This window comes from Ornithodoros turicata, chromosome 1, assembly GCF_037126465.1.
Source record: "Ornithodoros turicata isolate Travis chromosome 1, ASM3712646v1, whole genome shotgun sequence".
NCBI lineage: Eukaryota > Metazoa > Arthropoda > Arachnida > Ixodida > Argasidae > Ornithodoros > Ornithodoros turicata.
Window position 1 is genome coordinate 80,316,350 of NC_088201.1, and position 9,604 is coordinate 80,325,953.

The following is a 9,604-nucleotide window of genomic DNA, read 5'->3' on the forward strand; positions in this document are numbered from 1 at the left end:
ATCATATGGGTGGCTGAAGGGGTGCGCGAAGGGTGTCACGTCGGATGAAAACATGTGTTGCTGTGTCCAGGTCAGGGGTACAGAAGATGGTGCGGGAACGGCGAGGGGTCCGAGGAGGTGTTGCGACCATGTCGCGGAATATCGAACGTAGGCGGTCGAGGTAAGAGGAGGGGTCGGGCACAGCTGACGAATCGACTGGTGTGAAGAAAGCTCCGGGCAGCCGTAGGGGCGAGCCGTACACGAGGTCGGCTGAAGAGCAGCGCAGGTCAGTCTTCAGGGACGAGCGGATGCCTAGGAGCACAATGGGAAGACGATCCAGCCAGGGTCGCGTATCGTTCGCGACACAGAGGGCTGCCTTGAGTTGCATGTGCAGACGTTCAATGATACCGTCCGGCCAGGTATGGCTTCCGGCCAGCGAGTGAAGCGGATGATACAACGGTATTTCCAGTCACTGCGGACGTACGATCCTGTGCGTTCTGTGCAGTTGTGTCTGTGGACTGTGATGTTCGTTAAATATTGTGATGCTCGCCAGCCAACTGAGGCTGCTTTGGATGATGTAGAAGAAGGTGCCCAGCCTAATTCTACGACCCATCTCTCTACGACGACATTGTGCGAAGAACTGACTACATTTGTGCATTCATGCCCGTCGTCCTGCGTATGTTGGTTAAAACACTTCTTCGTTAGTGCACAGATTATGTTTTGTGATTGCCAATGAACGGCAGTACTTGAAGTAGGCAGCTTCGTTTCGCTTTCGCAAGTGAAGAATGTTTTCTGTGAAGGTTTGTTTTCTTCTGCAACGACACTGAAAGCTATGTTGCGAAGGTTTGCCAATGGAAATTGTTTCAAACGCTATTCGTGACTACAAATATTTTTGCGACTGAGTTGTGGAATAATAACACACAGTGTTTGATAATGGTAGATTGGATTTATTCGCAAATATATATTTGGTAATCGGTTATATTTGATAAGGCAAGTTGCATAACCACTTCGAATCCTTCGCACGTACTCCATGAATCTATTTCAACCACCATGTAACTTTTCTCTTAAAAGTCTGGCTTGGAAGTGGAACCACTTTCATGCACCTCTTTTTGCAACCGTATCGTTCACGTCATCCCCTTCCACACTCAAAGAAAGGGGCTTAAGGACGGTGTGTGTTTAGCTGTATCGTAAAAGACCTTTCCCACCGTCCAGTCTGATGACATTCATTATTCACACGTAGCATATACCTTTCAGTTCTCCACATATGCAAGCATATTGACGTAACATGAAAAAGAATGGGTTGGTGATTCACATGAATTAACATAAAGCCTGATTGACTAGATATAACGGTTAAAACTTGGCCTGGTTGGTGATCACGGGAAGAAAGTTGCAGAATGCCATATTCATATAGTTTACTCTATACCACGAAAGTGTGATGAGGTATATATCGGGGAATCATCAAGGTGCATAAACAGAGCGAGTGTTTTGGCTAGTTGATAAAGCACTGGGTTTTTTTTTTTTCAATTGTTTTTAATTGAAAGGTGCATGAACACTCGTGGCAAAAGGGCAAGGGTGCAGGCCAGATGGTACATGGTGAAAAATTGGAACCCGAGAAAGGGACAGAGGAGGGACGACACGACACGTTCTCGAACACAGCAAACCCTTTAAAGGGTTTAAAGGGTTAAAGGGTTTGCTGTGTTCGAGAACGTGTCGTGTCGTCCCTCCTCTGTCCCTTTCTCGGGTTCCAATTTTTCAGCGTGAACACTCGTTTAAAAGAACATTCAACTAATACCTCTAATAGATACGGTGCATTGGGGGACCAGTTATTGACATGTGGATATGACAATGAAAAAATGGCTGGGAAGCAAGCGACCTGGTGAAGATGATGCATAATGTAAAAACCCCGAGACTAGGGATTACGAAGGGACAGACACAAACGTGACTTCGTGTTTGACTTGTGTTCGTTTGACTTAACTTCGTGTTTGACGTGTGTGAGTTGTGTGAAAAGACATCGTGTTTGTGCCTGTTCCTTCGTGTTCCCTAGTCTCGGGGTTTTTACATTATGTGTGGGATGTCAGGCAGAATTCAAACAAACAAAAAATTTGTTCAGGTGTAAAAAACAAAGTAGCCTTCTCTTTTGAGAGGTGCATGAGATCAAAAAAGCAGGTAGTAACTGCGTCAGTAACCCCTGCATTTACCTTTGTGGTGTAAACAGGAAATCCAACATGAGACGGAATAAAGGGGGAGAGGAGGTCTCATGTATGTAAGGCATCGTTTCACAAAATAAAAATTCTTTGGTTGGCAGTTCAGTGTGATGTCCTCATGTTTTTTGTGTTCCATTCTCGTCTTTTCCTGCAAGGGGGTTTTATCGTTTTTAACTATATTAGACATAAGATGTGAAACAGTGATTACGTTCACAAAGCATAGGCACAAATGAAGTTTATTTTGTTGTAGATCACTGATTATAGATTTCTTAACAAAATTTGTTTGCTTCGCTTTGACATGAGTTGGGGCATGCATACAATTAAGAAATCTGTGTAGCTGTAAAAGATAAGTAAATGGTTTGTATTACACGTTACTAATATCTGCAAAATTCATATTCACCCACCCATATGCTTGTTGCTTTTTCCACACAAACGCTTCCTACTTGATAGAAGTGAAATGTGGAACACAGTCATTGCGTACACAAAACGTGTGCACACATAGTGGCATTACTGTGCTGGACGTAACTGCTTATTGCTTTGAAGTAAAATTTGTTTATGTATGGACATGTACAACATATCAGGCATGAGCTCTGTCATGTACCATGATCGTTACCTGTATCTGAATGGCACGTCGTTCCGAGGAACTTTGAAATCACGCGCACCGTGCCTTCACTAAGATATCTCACTTGTGCACTTCCAAAGCGTTGTCTCTATGCGAAAATCTAAAATGCACAGATGACAAGTGGTTGGAAAGCAACATATGCGCTTTGCCTGTATGTATGCTCATCACAGTGAAGATTTTCTCCAATAAGGAGTGAAAAGCTATATTGAGACTGCTTTCCATAAGAAGAAGTATGCTGTTCCCACTGTGGTCAACCATCATACCAATATACGCTTAGTGTAGGCTACTCGTTTTGGTGCACGAAGAGGGTGAGAGTTCGTCACTGCTGTACCTTAGAACTGAGCTGCTTGAGTAATCACGATAGAGAAAAAGAGGAAGCATCAAGTCATTGATATGTAACATTTTCGTAGATGTCTTGTCTTCTTTTGTTTTTTTTTTTTTTTTTCTATGCCTTCTCCTCTGGTCCATGGAGGCTTCACATCAGGATTATGCCATCGAGGTGTGGTCACATTTCGTGATGTTTGGACGTCTCCATTTATCAATTAGGTTTTACCCTTAGCAGTATTGTAATGCGGAGTGTTGAACGTTCCATCCTCCCTCGCCTCTGCAAATATATCAAAAACATTTCAGACAGACTTTGGCTCAACATGTAGTTCCAGATGTGCCTGCATATGATAGATATGTAGCACGCCAAAAGCCGCAACCGAAACTATCATTCTAGCTTGTGCTTGCGTTACAGTGCGAGCGTTACAACAATCGCTAAGAATGTCGAAGGCAACATCGGTTAGTTATTTTAGTTATTACTAACTTTTACCTGTTTACTGCATCATTTTTCAAGAAATTCGTTTGTTTAAGCAAATATGACAGAGAGACAACAGCGGCGTTTTGTGCCGCTGTAACTGGCGAACTTCGGGTCTCCGGGTCTGGCAATTGGGTTCCACAAGATGGCAGCCTCCGCTGTTTGACGCTGATTTTACGGCAGCTTGACCCACTTGCTCCGACCAGAACTCCGACATTATGTGAATGCGATGGCGATCGCTTGGAGCGGTCAGACGGAGCAGTAAGTTGGTGGTTGTTGGCGGATTAGAGGCACCTAAGGCACTGTTGGCGGGTTTTAACGCATAAAAGGCACGAAAATTTACATTTTTGAATTTTGTCGCCTGGAAATTTTGGGCTATTTTCCCCGAGACGAGGAAAAAACAAAAAAAAACTGTCTTTTCCCAAAAATTTCCGGGTTTTTTTCGGGGCTTCGCATCTCCATCTGCTACACGGCAGTGCAAGCCTTTACAGCTGTGCCCTTGAATGTAAAAAATGGTGAATGATTTTAATAAATCATTTGCAGGCAAGTAGACGGTATTTTATTGTACAATTTTTGCATTATTTTTGCACACTGCATGTGTATGCATGGATCACTACAGCCAAATTCCACGCCGTGTCCCCATACACGCAGTGTACAGATAATATAGGAGACACATGTCCTACATCTCCTATAATACCTATATTGCTCCTATAAAACCTATAACTCCTGTGGTACCTGTATCACTTATAGGTCCCATATCCAATAACATCTTATGTATAGGATCTACATATAGGATTTTTCAGTAGGGGAAGCAATCCGTATGGCACTATGACGAACGTGCCAGGTGAAGTAACCCCTCGTGACCTTTCCAGTGCTGTCTTGTTGGGCCTCACGTTCACTTATTATTTGCATGTGAAAGTTACAGGTGATATACAGCTTGTATATGGAAAGTTATTCCCTATGATACCGTGCCTACCAGTGGCATATAGTGCACTCCCACAGATCGTAGACCTCGTGTTGCAGTGACGTGTGATGGTGGAATGGATTAGCTTCTTTGAAACGTTTCTTGTAATCCAAACTTGAGCAGATCCTTTATGAGATCATAAGTGCGCCACACAATGTTTTGTACTATGCATAGCCTTGTGTATGCTGATCGCGGACCCTGTAGGCGCTGACGGTAGGCTCTGTAAAGGCAATCAATGTTCGAACGAGTTGTCGTATAGTACTATGTGTGATGGAAGCAAAGGAAAGCGAAGCGCGTGCGGGGCGAGGGGGAAGCAAACGAAATTGCGTGAACACGTGAACCGACGTCACAACTGATGTCGACTGTGACGTCACCGCATGTCATAAGTGACGTCACGATTATAGTTCGCACAACGAATGGATGGCGCTGACGGTCAAAAGACGGCGAAGATTTGAAGACGCAGTGCCTTATGGGACTTTCGCAACCATTTTACATATACCTTGCAAGTGCATCTAGCGGCAGGGACATCTGTGAGCACCCCCGCCAGCCTCCATTCAGCACATCACTCATTAATAATGGTGCCGTGATGTTACACGTAAGATTTATCTGCCGATAGACCAGTTTCCGCGCAAGACGTCAAGCTCTTGCGGTGGCACTGGAATCAGAAGATCGTCTGCTTGTTGTGGGCAAAACACAATCAATCGGAGTGAGTGGAGTATAGGCTTCATGCAAAGTGGGCATGCCGCAAAAGCGTGTATCCTTCGGGTACAAAACCCGATGGGGAAAGGGTGGCGAAATCACTTTTCATCAGTTTCGGCGCAACGCAGAACGAAGATATCGTCTGCTTGTGGATCGTTTTTGTGTGTTGGAATCGTTTTGATCAGTCAAACGGGAAGATTCCCTGACATCGCCTCTATGTCCCTCACGACACCTGCGTACAAACAAACGACGCTAACATGAATCGGTGCACAGTAGGAAATCAGCGCTGTTTTCAGGAACGCCCCGATCAAACAGCTCGCCTAAGGTGAAGTAACAGTGTGCTTCCAGTGACGCTTGCACAATATCAGTAGTGAACTGGCTCGGCGAAAATATTAGGTGAACTAATGCGATTGGTATCGGCGGCATGTTCTATGGCTGGGCTGCCCCGTTGTCGTTGTGCAGGCCAAAGGGATCGTCGTGTTGTATACCGTTCATAAACAACTTTGTCCTGTAGCAACATTTGCCTGATTCCTTCAGAGCTCTAAATTATTATGGTATTGTGGAAGGAGACAATACAGAGCGGTGTAGCAGAACATCAAGGCCAATGTCGCACTTGCGGAAAGCATTCGCACGCTGCGTTTAGTGTGTTTTACAGTAAATATCAGTATAATAAACAGTAAAATAAATACAGTAGCATAACAGTAAAATCGTCTGTAGTGTGGCGACATGTTACACATGCCGCAGGGTAGGACTGCGGATAATTTTTACCACGTGGGGTTGTTTGGGATTCTTTGGGGTTTTGATGTGGGGGAGGTAAACACTGTTGCCAGCACCATGTGTCCGGTGCACGTGTGTGCACCATGTGTCCGGTGCAGATTTCCGGTGCATGCCACCCATTCTAGTGCAGCAATGGGCGCGTTAAGCAGGCTCCCGAGCGCCATAACCCGGGTTTTCAGGGGTAGATACCCTTGGTGCCTCTACTTAATGGTGTTTGTGAGCCTATCCGGAAGCCGAGCGCCAGAGCCGCTCAGCGCGCGCCGCCTACCGAGCTTTCTTTTGTCGTCTGCTTTTAAGTAAAAATAGCAGTAGACCATAGCAGTCCTCTATAATCGTATAACTATTTACCGCCGACATCCGATGATTCCGGAAACACAAAGAGCATGGACGGTTGCAACGTCCAACGGTTGCGCCATTTCGAAAGGCAGTACACCGGAACATGCGTCACGCTCCGGAACTGGCCTCGCTCTTCCCCAGCGTTCTCCGGCTCCGAAGAAGGGGTGCGCAGGGTGCACCCGGGAACGTGCACCGGAAGTCACTTTGGAGGTGTTAAGTGATCCCCTGAAAGAGGGAATGTTCCCGGAGCACGAACCTAACGCGCCCAATGCGAATCGAACGAAACTGCGCGTGCGCGACAGCGCTGGCTGGTGGCATGTTGGACAAACAAGGACGCGCGAGCCCGTGTTGCGATGCAGCCGTCGCCGCAGCACAATGACTCGGCGGAAGAAATATGGTGACGGTAGCATTTCCTTGAGCTTTGGAGTTTCGGGATGTTCCTGGATATGCTGCCGTCTTGACAAGAACACCAGATAGCTTGCGTGCGGTTACTGTGTTCTACGTGGACGAGATATTTTCGACTGCCTGCAGCGGGTCGGTTTGCATCATGCGTATTCGTGAATAGTGGGTGAGACGCTTCTTGTAAAGTCGGCAAGGAAGGAAGCGACGGGGGTAGCAGGCACTGGGATTTAGCAGGTAGACTTTCCTGTCGGACACATTGTACTGGCTTGTGCTCGTGGGTCGCAGAGTAACCTGCTGTTTGAAGCATGCAACTGGTGTGTTCGCTTGGGCAATTTGGTTCCATTACATGCGCTACTGATCCATTACAAGATTCAGCATGTAGCATATGCACACTGGCAAACATAACATCAAGTATAACACAAACACACGGACCTTCGTTCAGGCAGCACTCACTCTGTTGTAGACCCTCTCTTGCGTCGTTTTTTTTTAAAGAAAAAGCGGGGTTAAATTCTACATTTTTTTCTTGTTTGCGTGCGATCAGTTATATCACAGATTCCTGATGTGCGATGAAGTTACATAGGAACCTGCTGATGTTGACAGGGGGCATGACATTTTGCTGATGTGACATCAAGCCACATGGTGTTCGTCTGGTGGTGGCATCAGAATATATCTGAAACACCTGATGCTAGCTCTAAGGGTGATGAAGAAATCTTGATGTGGCATCAGAAAGTTCTGATGTTTCTTGATGTCACATCAGGACAACTACAACAACTTTATTTTATGACAATGAATGGGGAGTTTCATCGCCAGAGGCGATACTCTGTCCCATTGCCGCTGGTGATACGGAGAATGAAATAGTGAGCACCTCCACAATAAGGATCGAAGTCGAATTGTGTCCAGAAAGGTCAAGAGAGCTTTGAGCGCAAACACGATGTGAACATGAGAAAGTCCTGATGTTTCACATAAATAAATATTGCTGTGACATCAGAAGTTTCTGGTGTTCACTTTCAACAGGGCAAACGTCATTCGAATAGGTGTCCCTCTCTTGACAGGCCTATAGAGTGTCATTGTGTGTCAGGTTAGGGCTTCAACGCCCTCCTCCCATGAACTTCTGTTGTACCAACGAGGCCGGTTCGATTTATGACGTTTTTGTCGTATTAAGCAACACGTTACAGTGAGATATGAAACAAAATGCTTACCACACACTTGATGCACAGCCTCGTAGAATATCGGCGTTTCCGGCAGATGACTGCTTTGCACACCGCCGTAGATTACAAATGGAGTTTGGAGTGGATTGTTTCAAATGATTGCATGAGCACAAAATAAAATACCATTGTTTTTTGCCTACATCGTAGCGGAAGGGCACTTCCTTGATAATGAATTTTAAGAATAGCAGATGCGAAGAAGAACCTTTAAATTGTATCAGGGCGGAACTGCGTATAGCGTGTACCACTGAAACATCTTGACATTTGGAGGCCCGCAGGAATCAGATGGCCGACAATATATCCGGGAGAAGAGACGCGAAATTACCTTAGGAGAAACCGCTTCATAAGTTGGGGAGCTCCGGTAATGTCAGTGAAAGTATCCGAATGAGATGATCATGCGCGGTTGGGAGTGTCGTACGTTGCACCAAAATAGCACATTAAAATTTCGGTCAAGGTGCCTACCCCTGTATGAAAGCTGCGTCAACAGTTTATCGATCTCTCATAGCGTGATGGCAGGATGAGACATAACAGATGAAACACGAACCTGCTTGAAATTGCAACATTATCTAGCTTTGGAACAACGATTGGTGAAGAACAAAAAATGCGCTTGAAAGACTGAAAAATGGTGCGGAGCTGTCACTCGTAGAACGCATACCCGACGAGTACGTACAATACCATACATGTATTCGTTACTGTTTATTTATTTGGAGGACACTGTATAGGTAAGGTATTTGACCCTGTGCAGAAGGGGTGCAGCAGGCAGCAAAACATAAGAATGATTAGTTTCCCGTTAAATATGCGTTCTAGTGCCTACAGAACATACTCAAACAAGATGGAAAGTAACTGTTCTGAGACTGCAACATACAAACAGACAAACCAGCATAAGCCTCAATGCCTTAGGACATGAACGGTAGAAATATGGCAGGCGTCGAAAAAAATCCCGCCGCTGTCGTGCTTTTTCGACGACTACAACATTTCTACTGTTCATGTTGTAAGGCATTGATGCTTGTGTTATGTTTGTATGTGTGTGCATTCCAGCCTCAGAACAGTTACGTTCCACCGTGTTCACCGGTGCCGCTGCCCTTGTGTTGTATGTACCGTAATTTTCGGCGTATAACACACGTGTTATACAGCAAAAAAGTTGAAAAAGTAGGCCGTGCCTGTTATCTATGCGAAACAGGTTTAATGTGCAACCCTACCGCAACTGGATAATGACTTGGCTTGGATAATGACTGTCATGAGGTCAAATTTAGTGTGACTCTGCCGAGTCAAGCAGGTCTCTCAGGTGTGCAGTGCTACACAAAAATTGTTTTTGACAGCAGAGTTGATAAGGTACGGTTCGTGGGAGTGCTTGTCAGAATACGTTACAACATTTCTTGAATGCCTCTGCATGCCCCTTGACACGCCTAATGTCGTATTGACAAAATTGAAACTAAAACCAAGTACAATCTCTGAGCACGAAATTGATTAGACGGCAATACAAAAGCAGTTTTAAAATGATTTTTAGGGTTGCCAAAACTTGCGCTCACACTGAAAAGGGTCATTCCACGTCAAGTGACCCGAAAAGGAACCTAAAAGTGAATGTGAGCTTATCGAAACTTTAGATGTGGCGGAAAG

General features: G+C 45.3%; 1 protein-coding gene across 1 annotated transcript in view; it reads right to left on the reverse strand.

The window, feature by feature from the left end:
• Window positions 1-8,044, reverse strand: part of LOC135378431 (neprilysin-4-like) — a 156,380-nt gene extending 148,336 nt beyond the window's left edge. Inside the window, exon 1 of the mRNA XM_064611461.1 lies at window positions 7,982-8,044. The gene's annotated coding sequence lies outside the window, so the exon portion shown is untranslated. The remainder of the gene's footprint in view (window positions 1-7,981) is intronic.
• Window positions 8,045-9,604: the final 1,560 nt, after the last annotated feature.